Source organism: Desmodus rotundus, chromosome 6 (genome assembly GCF_022682495.2).
Source record: "Desmodus rotundus isolate HL8 chromosome 6, HLdesRot8A.1, whole genome shotgun sequence".
NCBI classification, from domain to species: domain Eukaryota; kingdom Metazoa; phylum Chordata; class Mammalia; order Chiroptera; family Phyllostomidae; genus Desmodus; species Desmodus rotundus.
In genome coordinates this window covers 127,015,563-127,028,441 of record NC_071392.1, presented here as the reverse complement: position 1 = coordinate 127,028,441, position 12,879 = coordinate 127,015,563, and the positions used below count along the sequence as shown (strand labels likewise).

Below are 12,879 nucleotides of genomic sequence, written 5' to 3'. Positions count from 1 at the left end.
CTATGCCCAGCCTGCCCCCCACTTCCATAGTCAGTCCCAGCACCATTGTCAATGTCTCTGCATCCTTCATGTATGTTCTTAGACTGATCCCTTCACATCTTTCAATCAGTCCCAACCTCTCTCCACCCCTACCACCACTATCAGTCTATTCCATGATTCTGTGCCTCTAATTCTATTTTGCTTGTTAGTTTATTGTGTTCATTAGATTCTTATAGGTGAAATTATGTGGTATTTATCTTTCACTGACTGGCTTATTTCACTTAGCATAATAGTCTCCAGTTCCATCCATGCTGTAGCAAAAAGTAGGAATTCCTTTTTTTTTCTGCTGTGTATTATTCCATGGTGTAAATGTACCATATTTTTTAATCCACTCATCTACTGATGGACACTTAAGCTGTTTCCAACTCTTGGCTATTGTAAGTAGCACTGCTGTGAACACAGGGGTACATATGGTCTTTTGGACTGTCATTTTGGGATTCTTAGGGTATATTCCCACCAGTGAAATTAATGGGACAAAACATAGTTCCATTTTTAACTTTTTGAGGAAATTCCACACTGTTTTCCACAGAGGTTGCATGAGTCTGCATTCCCACCAACAGTGCACTAGGGTTCCCTTTTCTCCACAACCTCACCAGCACTTGTTGTTTGTTGATTTATTAATGATTGCCATTTTGGCAGGTGTGAAGTGATATCTCATTATGATTTTAATTAGGGTCTCTCTGACGGCTAGTGATGTTGAACATTTTTTCATCTGTCTGTGGGACATCTGTGTGTCCTCCTTGGACAAGTGTCTATTCAGGTCCTTTGCCCATTTTTTAATTGGATTGTTTGTCTTCCTGGTGTTGAGTCATATGAGTTCTTTATACATTTGGAGATTAAGCCCTTGTCCAATGTATCATTGACAAATATGTTGTCTCATACAGTCAGTACTCTTTTCATTGTGATGATGGCTTTTTCGCTGTGTAAAAGCTTTTAAATTCAATGCAGTCCCATTTATTTATTTATTTTCTTTCTTTCCCTTGCCATATGAAATATATAAGCAAAAATATTACTATGTAAGATCTGAAATTTTACTGCCTATGTTTTCTGCTAGGATTTTTATAGTATTGTGGTTTAAATTAAGTCTTTTATCCATTTTGAGTTTATTCTGTTATATGGTGTAAGTTGTGGTCTAGTTTCATACTTTTGGATGTGCCAGTCCAGTTTTCCCAACATCACTTATTGAAGAGACCATCTTTACTCCAGTGTATGCTTGTGCCCCCTTTGTCACAAGGTAATTGGCCGTAGAGACTTGGGTTTATTTCTGGGCTCTCTATTCTCTTCTGTTGATCTATGTGTCTGTTCTTATGGCAGTACCAGACTGTTTTGATTACAGAGACCTTACAGTGTAGTTTGATATCAGGTATTGTGATCCCTCCAACTTTGTTTTCTTTCTCAAGATTGCTGAGGCCATTTGGGGTCTTTTTTTGGATCCATATAAATTTTTGGAGTATTTGTTCTAGATCTGTGAAATATATTTGTATTTTAATAGGAATTCCATTAAAACTATAGATTGCTTAGGATAGTATGAATATTTGATGATGTTAATTCTTCTAGTCCAAGAACACAGTATATGCTTCCATTTATTTGTATCTTCTTCAATTTCTCCAGTGTTCTATAGTTTTCTGAGTATGGTCTTTTACCTTCTTGGTTAAATTTATTCCTAGGTACTTTTTGTTATTGTTGTTGTTGCTGTAGTAAATGGTACTTCTTTCATAGCTTCTGATAGTTCATTGTTGGTAAACAAAAATGTCATCAATTTCTGAATATTGACTTTGTATCCTACTACTTTGCCGAATTCATTTACTAGGTTGAGTAGTTTTGGGTGGACTCTATAGGGTTCTCTATGTACACTATACTGTTGTCTGCAAATAATGGCAATTTTACTACCTACCTCCCTTACCATTTGGATGTCTTTTATTTCTTCTTCTTGCCTGATCACAGTGACTAGAACTTCCAGTACTATGTTGAACAAGAGTGGCGAAAGCAGACACCTTATCTTGTCCATGATCTTAAAGGAAACACTTTCAGTTCTTGCCCATTGAGTATGATGTTGGCAGTAGGTCGTTTGTATATGCCCTTTATTATTTTGAGGAATGCTCCCTCTATTCCCATTTTGCTGAGTGTTTTTATCATAAATGGGTGCTGGATTTTATCAAATGGTTTTCAGCATCTATTTACATAATAATCATGTGATTTTTGTCCTTCATTTGTTTATATGATGTATTAAGTTTATTGATTTGCAAATATTGTACCATCCTTGCATCCCTGGAACAAATCCCACTTGACCATGGTGTATGGTCTTTTTAATGTATTGCTAGATCCAGTTCGCTACTATTTTGTTGACGATTGGCATCTGTGTTCATCAGAGATATTGGCCTGTACTTTTCTTTCTCTGTTGTGTCTTTACAGAAGAACAACCCATGGGCATGGACTAAGGAGGGAGGATGCCGGAGGGGGGGATATAGGGGAGAAAAACATTGGGACAACCATAATAGCATAATCAATAAAATATACTTAAAATGTTAGTTAATATACAAAGAAAACATTTTAACACTTTCTATGTAGAAAATTCCATTTCTACAGAACTGTTTCACTTTTTTTTTTTTTCTGCAGGATTTGTCTCTATTTTTGACATCAGTGATAGGATAACAAGGTCACTATCTCAGAACTTCTTCCCATGATGGAGTCCTCATTGTACAAAGAGATACATGCTATGAAGCAAGACCTTAGGGGCCACTAAAATTCATCGACAAGTATCACTGGCCTTTGTGGAGTAGGGAGATGAAGGAGATAGTCTAATTGTTATTGTTCTCAACAGAAACAATCACCACACTGATATTGACAATGGTAGGTCAATAATGTCATAAATCACCAAAAGGCATGATATTACCTTCCTGTGAAATATGGGATTGACAAAAGGAGAGAAAAGGAGAGATATAAGTCCTCACGTGTTTCTTCCTCTAGATACAATTTTGTTTGTTGTTTTTCATTTCCACTAAAGAGGTATGCTCATCCTCAAAATAAAAATCTTCCTAATGGAGTGAACAACAAGCAAACTGAGGACACATTAACTCAAAAGCGAACCCTACAAGGTAACTGAATAGAGTTCTTTTTGATAATGTTTTTTCCCCCCCAGGGGAAATGGTGTGTCCACATTACAGTAAAAAGAATGGGCTTCTTTGGTTACTATGAAGTTCCAAATAACACATTAATTGTAATATTTTTTGACTTCTCTAAATTTACATTTTTTACCACCTTCACAATCAATCCATAAATAAGCAATCTGATGCCATAAAATAGTTTGTTGTAGTCTTTGAATAGTTTTAAAAATATTGTGAATAATTTTTATGGAACAGAATAGTGACACAGATGAAAACTAATGTTAAAATATCAGGATCCAAAGTGAAATCAGAAGTCAGGACAGAATTCTGGAGCTACAGATATCAACATATTTTTAATAAAATAAAAATCACTAATACTTGTACTTAACTAGAGATCATCTGAAATCTTCCAAACTCAATCTATTCTTCCTCACTCTTGTGTTTTCTAACTTAGTTCTTTCTACAAGAAATGCCATCTTGTACCATCTTTTCCACCTTGCAAAACCTTACCTGTCCATTCTTTAATGTCCAGTTCAATTCCCATTTTCCATGCTGTCTTTATCCTGATCAACACACTAAAAGTGACCTTTGTTTTTTATGGGATAAAGTCTATTTTGTGAAATAATCAAAATAAATTCCAGTGGCACTATTTTACACAGGGTGTCTTATATTATGGCTATTATTCAATATGTGCCTCATTTTGAAGGTAAACACTGAATAAAACTTTATTTCCACTGGAGAAACAAGAATAGGGCCTTGCAAATTGTATTGAAAAGCAGAACAAATGTTTATTGGATGAAAGAAGGAATGTATGAATAAGTGGATAAAAATATGAAATGATTAGAGAATACGTAAATGACTAATGGTGTGCTATTAAACCTAATCACTATTAATACAAAGAAAGGAGAGCCAAAAAAAGGTTAAAGTAGTTTGGATTTAAAAACTATAACATGGTGACATGAACTGAAAAATGAAAAAAAAGCAAGGAGTAGGTAAAAATTAATGTAGGCACTGGAATAAGAATTAACACATAAAGTCAAAATGAGGAATCTAGCCTCTCCTCTAGGATATGACCTTTCCCACAATCAACCATGAAAACATTACAACGTTATTTATATAACAAAAAACTCAGTTTTTCTTTGAAATGTAAACTCTCCAAAATGGACCATCAACTTAAACTGATCACAGAAAGCAACAAGGTAGGCAAAGTAGATCTAAAGGAAATATGCACTCATAGAATTTTTTTAAATGCACTGGAATTGCTACAGGCTTTTAGAAAGTATTATGCAATTTAGAACAGTCTGTATATCACAACGGCTGTTCCCTTTGTAGTCAATGAGCTACAGAGGGTGTGGTAGTTACACTCTAGCTCAGATCAAATCTGAATCTCATGTTAATGAGAATTTAGTAGCCGGTAAAAAATTTAGCTGAAATGCCTCATAATTCTGTATCTTCCTCTCAAAAAAAATTCTTAAAATCCATATTCTGGGTTTTCAGATGTGACTAAAATATCCAGAGTGTTTCTGAGAGACATTCATTATACCCTGATAAGGCAATTTGTTATAGCAAATGGTAATGGTGACTAGTTATGCTTTGGTAGTCCCAGTACTTAGAGTTGACAGCAATGCTCTAGAGAAATTTTGTACACTAGGTTCCAAGTTTTATAATGTCTTTCTGCCAAATACTTTGAAGTAAATTTAACATTAAGATTTTCAGTTTAGCCCTGGCTGGTGTGGCTCAGTGGATGGAGTGCTGGCCTGCAAACCAAAGGGTCATGGGTTCTATTCCCAATCAGGGCACTTGTCTGCATTGCAGGCCAGGTCCCCAGTAGGGGGCGTGCAAGAGACAACCACACATTGATGTTTCTCTCCCTCTCTTTCTCCCTCCCCTCCCCTCTCCCTAAAATAAATAAAGAAATAAATACTTTTAAAAAAGATTTTCAGTTTACTGAGCTGTTAAACTTCAGTTTTTCTGTACTGTTCTTTTGAGAAAGCACAGTGTATTACTTACCCATGATCAATAGCAGCAGGCATGTCCAACCTAACACCCCTATTAACAATCTACAGACACTTTGCCATTTTGCTACAGAAAAAAAGCTTAATTTTCTATACAGCATGAATAAGGCTTTCAGAAAGCAATTTCAGAGCAGATGTCTAGAAGCAACTTCTAAGGGCAGCTAAAAGAAAGATGCTTTTAGCATGCTTTGATATAGCTATCAAAATTTCCAAATTACATAAATGCATAATAACAAATCAGGATTTCTAACCTGGGCCTGCATAAAATATTACATTTCCTGGAGAAACTAAAAGAAAACTTGAAAGGCATTTCATTAGCACTTTAACTTTAGGACATGTGAAAAGCAATTTGAAAATTATAGCAAGTTAAAAAATTTTGTTGCTGTTTCTGTCCACATTAAGAAACACATTTTTTATTTACTGTTTTTGTGGGCTTAATTCTTTCCAAAGGAGAAAATAATTAAGTGACTACATGAATTAAGCCCTGGTATACCATCCTGTAACTACTTCTGATAGCTGACCAGGGCACTTTTACAGAATAAACACTGAGAGGAAATAAAGATATGTAATTTAGAAACAACAGACTGACACTAAAGCAGACAGTATTCTATATATATTATACATTTTTATGTGTAATAAAACACTGAACGAAACTGTTCTTAAGCAATTGAATATAAAGAACAAAACTGAACAATAATGTAACAAATTAAAAAAGAGGTGGATGGGCAGATAATAAAAAGCCATAGGACACTCAATTCTCATTGCATTAAACATATTGCAATTGATAATATATTTTCAATAATTCAAACAAAAGTATACAACTAAGATAATGTTACTTTGAAAAGTAGAAGTTGCAACACTATAGAAAATAATAATCACATTATAGACCAAGCTCTCACAAGCATGACATTCCAGGTTTCAGAAAAGGCCATATAGTAAAGAATAGATAGCTGCAAATTTTTGTCCCCCTTCCCTCCTCAGGAAGTGGAGACTAATTCTCCAGCCCTTAAATCTGGACCTACCCTGCAACTTTCTCTAACCAGACGTAGGCAAAGTAACACTTTAACTTCTGAGGTTGGGCCTGAAGAGATCAGCAGCTTTTACTTTCTCACAAGAAAAACTTCCTTTTAGAATCCAGCAACCATGCAGTGAAAAGCCCCAGTCACATGGAGAGGCCATGCAGAGGAAAACTGAGGCATTCAGGTCAGCTGAGCATCCAGCTGACAGCTCCAAGTGTCAGCCATATGAGTGAGTCATCTTGAACCTCCCAGGCCAGACTTGGCTTTGAATAACTGCAGGCTGGCCAACATTACTTGAAGATCTGAGGTTACACTTTAACCTTTAAGAATCATCACATGTCAAATTTTGTATGTATAATGTCAGAGGAAAATATCCACAATTATCTGAATAATCTATTATAATACCCTTCCTTTTCCTAATCTATCTGTGTAAGGCCATTTCTTACATATTTCAACCAAAACAATATATTGCAATACATGGAATGCAGAAACAGACATGAGAATCCAATTATTCTCATTAAGCAAACCCAAAAAAGATTTGTAAAAATATATAAATAATGTAACTCATTAATATATTTTATCTGGAAAATATACTTATGTCTCATAAAATTATATATATTAAAATATAATGTCTATTACATTTTTATTGAAATATAAGTCACGTACAATAACATTCAGTGTAATAAAGTACACAATTCTGTGGTTTTTATATCCACAAAGTTGTACCACCATCACCACTAATTCCAGAATACTTTCATCACCCTCAAAAGAAACTCTATGTCCATTAACAGTCATTTCCCATTTCCCACTTTCCCCAGTCCCTGGTAACATCTGTCCATTCCCAGGTAACTACTAATCTACTTTCTGTCTCTATGTATTTGTCTATTCTGGACATTTCACATAATCAGTGATCTTTGTGTCTGGCTTATTTTAGCATTATATTTTCAAGGTTCATCCATATGGTAGCAAGTATCATTACCTCATTCCTTTTTATGATCAAATAATATTCCATTGTATTCATATGCTGAATTTTGTTTATTCATTCATCAGCTGATGGATCTTTGGTTTCTGTTTTTTTGGCTATTATGAATAATTATGAGCATTTCTCTTTTTTTAAAGATTTTATTTATTTAGAGAGAGGAGAAGGGAGGGAGAAAGAGAAGGAGAGAAACATCAATGTTTGGTTGCCTTTTATGCACCCCCTACCAGGAATGTGGCTGTCAGCCCAGGCATGTGCCCCGACTGGGAATCAAACTGGCAACCCTCTAGTTCGCAGGCCAGCACTCAATCCACTGATCCACACCAGCCAGGGCTAACTATGAGCATTTCTATACAAGCTTTTGTGGGGGCCTATGTTTGTAATTTTCTTGGATATTATTATTTACTAATATTATGTTTAAATATATTAATTATTTTACATACTTTCAAACTATAGTGTAAAATCTACATAAATTCAAGCTCTTTGGAGCCTGCATTAACTTTTAAAAGTATGAATAAGTCTTGAGACCAAAAACTTAGAAACGGCTATGATACAGAAACTGTCTACTGTTTCTTTTCAAGAAAATATGAAAATACAATTTTTCTCATATTTTCTTTATATTACTGATTCAGAGGAATTCAGAATAATTTTTAGCTTTTATAATTCATGCTACCTTGACAGCTTTATTTCCTAGATTAAGTTATTTCCCCTTCAGGAGAAATAATTATCAACCAATATAATAAAGTCATCCAAAAGAGGGTACCATGATAGTGTATAAATTTTTTTCTCTGTAAAGATGCTCAAAGGATCAAATGTTTTATTAATTTTTATAACCTGTTACAGCTTTCTAAAAATATAGAGCTTCAATTTTGATGCACAAGCTCTTCAATCCCATTATCTAAATGGACTCTGGCTCCTTTGTCAACCCTCAGACCTTTGAGTTAATTTCCTTGACTCCTTTATGCTTGGGAGAGACATCTCTGTCCCAGGCTCCCCAGATGCCTGCCAATGTAGTTTTTATCAAAGCTTTGCTAGTTGGCACTTCTCTAGCCCCTATTCATTGCTCACAAAAATATTATTTTTATTAGGCATTTTATTAGCAATCATAATTCTTGAATGATTAATGTATATTCAATCCTAAGAAAACTTCAAAATTTCCTGTTAAAAACACTTTCAGCACATACTTTTTTCCCAAAAGATATTGTTATAAACATATACAGTTATCTCTTTGATGTATTTAAATGACTACATATGTGGCCAAATTGTTATATTCTATGATCCACAACTATATATGTGCTTCTTACATTCTGAATTTCTCCAAATTGATATAGTGAACCAGATGCTTAATGGCTTTAGATTAGGTTTCTGTGTGTGATAAAGTTCCAGACAGACACCACAAAATAGGAAAGTTATCAGAAGATACTTAGTTATTCTCCCATAATCAAAAAGACTATTTTCAAAAATAAGCATATGTTCTAGGGTAACAGTTTACCTTCTTGAGGAATGAAAATTAAATCCTCTTTCACTGGATGACTGTCCTATGGAGTGCACTAGAAATTTCCCTCTGACAGCCAATCTTAATTTTCTCAAAGGTCACCTAATTATTCCTGGTTGAATCTCCATGTGACACGATAATTTAGAAATACTTCCTAGCCCTGGCTGGTGTGGCTCAGTGGATTGAAGGCTGCCTGCAAAGCAAAGGGTCACTGGTTTGACTCCCAGTCAGGGCACATGCCGGGGTTGCAGTCCAGGTCCCCAGCAGGAGGAATGTGAGAGGCAACCACACATTGATGTTTCTCTCTTTCTCCCTCCCTTCCCCTCTAAAAATAAATACATAATTTTTTTTTAAAAAAAGAAAGAAATGTTTCCTCATTAGTGCCAACATCTCTTTAGTGTTGGTAAGAACTTCTCATATATTACTCATTTCAAATATAGGTTCAGAAAGGGGAAAAAACTATGCTTTTAGATCTTTGAATACAATTTTATATTATATATATGTATTCAATAAAAGAAAAGCTATGTTATAATCAAAAGGCATTAGAGTAGCATGAAAAGTCAAATCCTTTGGAGTTCAAATACTGCCTCTGTCTTCTATCAACTGCGAGATCACAAGGAAGTATTTGGACTCCCTGAGATTTAATTTTCTCATCTGCAAAAACAGAAAAAACATCTTTGCAACTAATCACCAAAATGCAAGTAAATTGTCTGATAAAATATAGAGGATCTATAGATCACTATCTTTTATTAAACTTCATTACTATTATCACAGTAAAAGTCACCTTAGGACAAAATAGACCTACCATGAAATTCACTGCAATCCCAAGTAGAAGAATGTCCATTACCTACCTGCATGAAGAGTAAGCATAACGGTATTGGAAGGAAAGGCATGACTGCCCTGGATGTCGGCTAGTCAAATATAATACTGTTGGGAACCACCCTGCCTGGTTTCAGAGGCTGTAACCCCCCATGGTTAAGGCTGAGTCAGACTTGGGACCATAAGCCACTAAGGAGACAAAGCTTGTCTCCCTGGCAGGTGTGCCACCTCTGCCCACTTCACCCTGCTTGGCCCTGAGCTTGGCCAGTTAGCCAATGATGGGTAAGAATCCTCAAGGGAGGATCAACCTAAAACAGGCATGGTCACAGAAGAGGCCTGCAGGGAAGGACTCGGGGGGCTGTGGAAAAAGGGGGTGATGGACCCTCGCCCCTTGGCTTTGAAATAGCCTGAGTCCTCATTCTGTCTGCAAGAAGTCTCCTAATCTCTTGGCTGCCTTACTTCCCTTGCCTGACTTAAGTCTGAAGCAATAACAGAGGGCAGTGCAGTCCTGTACTGGGAGGGGCGGATTCCCTGGGGAATCAGGCCTAAGAAAAATACAGACATTGGTGTGAAACCTACTTAATCTGTACCCTCAGCTTAAAAGATAAGGGTCCAGACCTGAGATGAGTCTGGCGCCTAAAGTTTTATGGCCCTCTAACTAATTGGCTCAGAATAAGCCCTCAAAGTTCTCTGTAAATCATGTATTGTTTAACCCTTACTGGCTGACAATGATTGATGAGCTTTATCCATATTCCTATGGGAATGAACCTAATGAAAGCCCCTGGAGAGAAAGGCTCTGGGCCCTTCCCCTTTAAGAGAAGCGGCCACCTTTCCTCCCCAAGCAGATCATGTCTTGGTAGTCTTTTTCTTCATCCGTGGTGGACCGGGGGGCTGCGTTAAAGCCCCCCAACATAATACTGTATATCACACATTGTTTCTGTTTTGTTTTTGTTTTTTTCAGGGAGAAGTGGAGAAAGGACAGCCTGTGAGACGAAAACCAATGTCTTCTTTTACCACAAGAGACCAGGAAGGGAAACCAGTTTTGCTGAAACCCCCCTTATTTTCTCTTATTTGGTGCCTCACCCTTGAACAGGGGCCATGCTAATCTTCCCTGTATCGTTCCAGTGTTAGTATATGTGCTGCTGAAGCAAGCACTGGTGCCTCACCTTTTAACACCTCCTATCTCCAACGTACACCACAAACATCAAATAGAATTATTTTCCTTGAACACCATCTGACCTGCCCAGAAGTGCACAAAATTCCACAACAGTCTCTGAGATCCAATACAAACTCTTTTCCAAGTCCTATGCTACTACTTTTCATGAACTTTATGTCAGAGCAACTCTGCATTATACTAACAAAATCTTAATTTAAGAATGGATTCAAAGTAACTCTCAATTAAAACTCACTGCTTGTATTTTCTGATACACTCACAAGGCAGAAGAGAACTCAAGCATATGTGGTAGTAGTTTATTGAAAATGGTAGTACTTTGAAGAACTGACTATTTTCCTGTACTGCTGTCCTCTACTAAAATTACTGAGTGACCTACACACCATGTAAAGTACATTCCACTTCATTTCATAAGATTTAATTAGAGATCATGTTTATACTGTACAGAGATATTTATTTATAGTGATACCAAAATTAGGCTGTTTTAAACCAATTAGATTAAGAAAGGAGAGAGAATAGTACTCAAAAGGACTACAAAAACTCATAGCAAATACCACTGTGCTTTTCACCCAACAAATGGAGAAGTGTGGTTTCATTTACAGGCTAGTCATACCAATTAATTTTCAATCCTTTCAAAGTTAAAATTTGGTACCTTACTCACTAGTGGGTAACCTGAGGCCTTTTCCTCTCCACTGGTCAGTATGTTCCAAATAAGAAGGTACAAAGGTGGGTGAAAATTGTGAGTGTTGCGAGTGTTGTGTATGTGTATATGTATATGCCCATGTCAATATCTCAATACTTTTGAAATAATATTTACTTCATTGAAACTATTAACTTTTTTGAAATTGCTGAATGTTAAAGTTAATACTCAAAATCAATCTGAGAACAAATTTAAAAGTAAATGATTAGCTATGAGACTCACTGTTCATTAACTATTATTGGCATTTCCTAAACATTACCTTATATAGTAGCTCTAATTGAATATTACCACGCCTCATCTCACTCATCTTAGCCTGAAGTCCAGAGCCCTTTCCAAACCAGATGTAGCCTCCCTTCAGGAAAACCAAGTGTCAAGGGGCTTCTCTCCAGGATGCCAAGTTAGTGTTTCAACCTTGAAAATTTTCTTTTGCCTGCTATGTTTTTTCTCTACCCAATACTGAATGTTGAAATAGTTCTGTAAATTTAATTTCATCCTGTCGGCATTATGTTTTCTTTCCTCCCATAAGGAAGAATTGGAAAATGAGAAAAAATTTTGCAGGAGCCCAAGATCATTTCTTTTTTTACTTTTTAAATTTCAAACAGATACATTATTTTTGTTTTGTTTCCCTTAAATCATTAAGATCTACAAAAGGGTTTACAAAGACAAATGAAATGATATATTAAAAGCTAACATATTTTTGGTAGAAGAATATACAATCTAGTTGTATCTACTTCTTCCTCCCCTTTGGTCATAGTACAAGAGGTTCTTTTATTATTATTTCCTTCCTTTTTATTATAAGAGTACAATGCTTGGCACTAAAGTGGTGCCAAATAAATATTTGATAAATGAATGAATAAATAAGGAGTGAAACAACAGTCCCCTCCCTTTTTCTTTGATGTAAGATCTTCTAGCCCGCAATATTTAATTACTTAAGCACTAGATTCTCAGTGAAGGTATTCAAACACTACTTAGCCACTCAAAAGCTTTAAATTATCATGTAAACTAGTTCTTTGCAAGCCATTTTCTGAGTTTATGGGTCTTAAACTGAATATTTTGATCATATTCATTCAACCAGTTGTTTCTTGAGCACCTATTCTGCCAACTTAAATAAGGTTTGTAAAGATTTAATGTGGTTTCATTAATATATTTCTAACTGTACTCCAAATTTATATCTATAGCTCCTTAATTCGAAGTTATTATTCCAGGTTGATTGTTATTTAAAGGCTGTATTATAAGAAAGCTTCTTCAGGGCAAAATAACAACAGTAACAGCAACAAGATGTAGAATTCAGTCATGATCAGAGCCAAGCGAAGTGCCTTGCTCACAGGTATCTCATCAATGTTCACTGAATTTCAATGTTCACTGAATTGATAGACTATGTGATTTTTCTCTGTATTAAAGGATTCTTAGGTTAATTTTGGAAAAAAAGTTCCCAGAAATAACAAATAAGGGAACTAAAGAAGACTCCTATTTCCATTTTAGCACTTACTAGTCATCAAAAAAGATGACGAGTGTTCCTGCCTAAGAATCAGCTTTGA

The 12,879-nt window shown here is 35.7% G+C and overlaps 1 protein-coding gene, 1 non-coding gene and 1 pseudogene across 2 annotated transcripts in view; all 3 read right to left on the bottom strand.

The window, feature by feature from the left end:
- MACROD2 (mono-ADP ribosylhydrolase 2) overlaps nt 1–12,879 on the bottom strand; it is a 2,068,729-nt gene that overhangs the window by 1,770,939 nt on the left and 284,911 nt on the right. The gene's annotated exons all lie outside the window — the stretch shown is intronic.
- The window catches only part of LOC128781197 (casein kinase II subunit alpha' pseudogene), a 92,042-nt pseudogene that overhangs the window by 9,824 nt on the left and 69,339 nt on the right, over nt 1–12,879 (bottom strand).
- On the bottom strand, nt 10,518–10,625 carry LOC112304290 (U6 spliceosomal RNA). Its single transcript, XR_002974733.2, has one exon. It is a non-coding gene; the product is annotated as a U6 spliceosomal RNA (small nuclear RNA).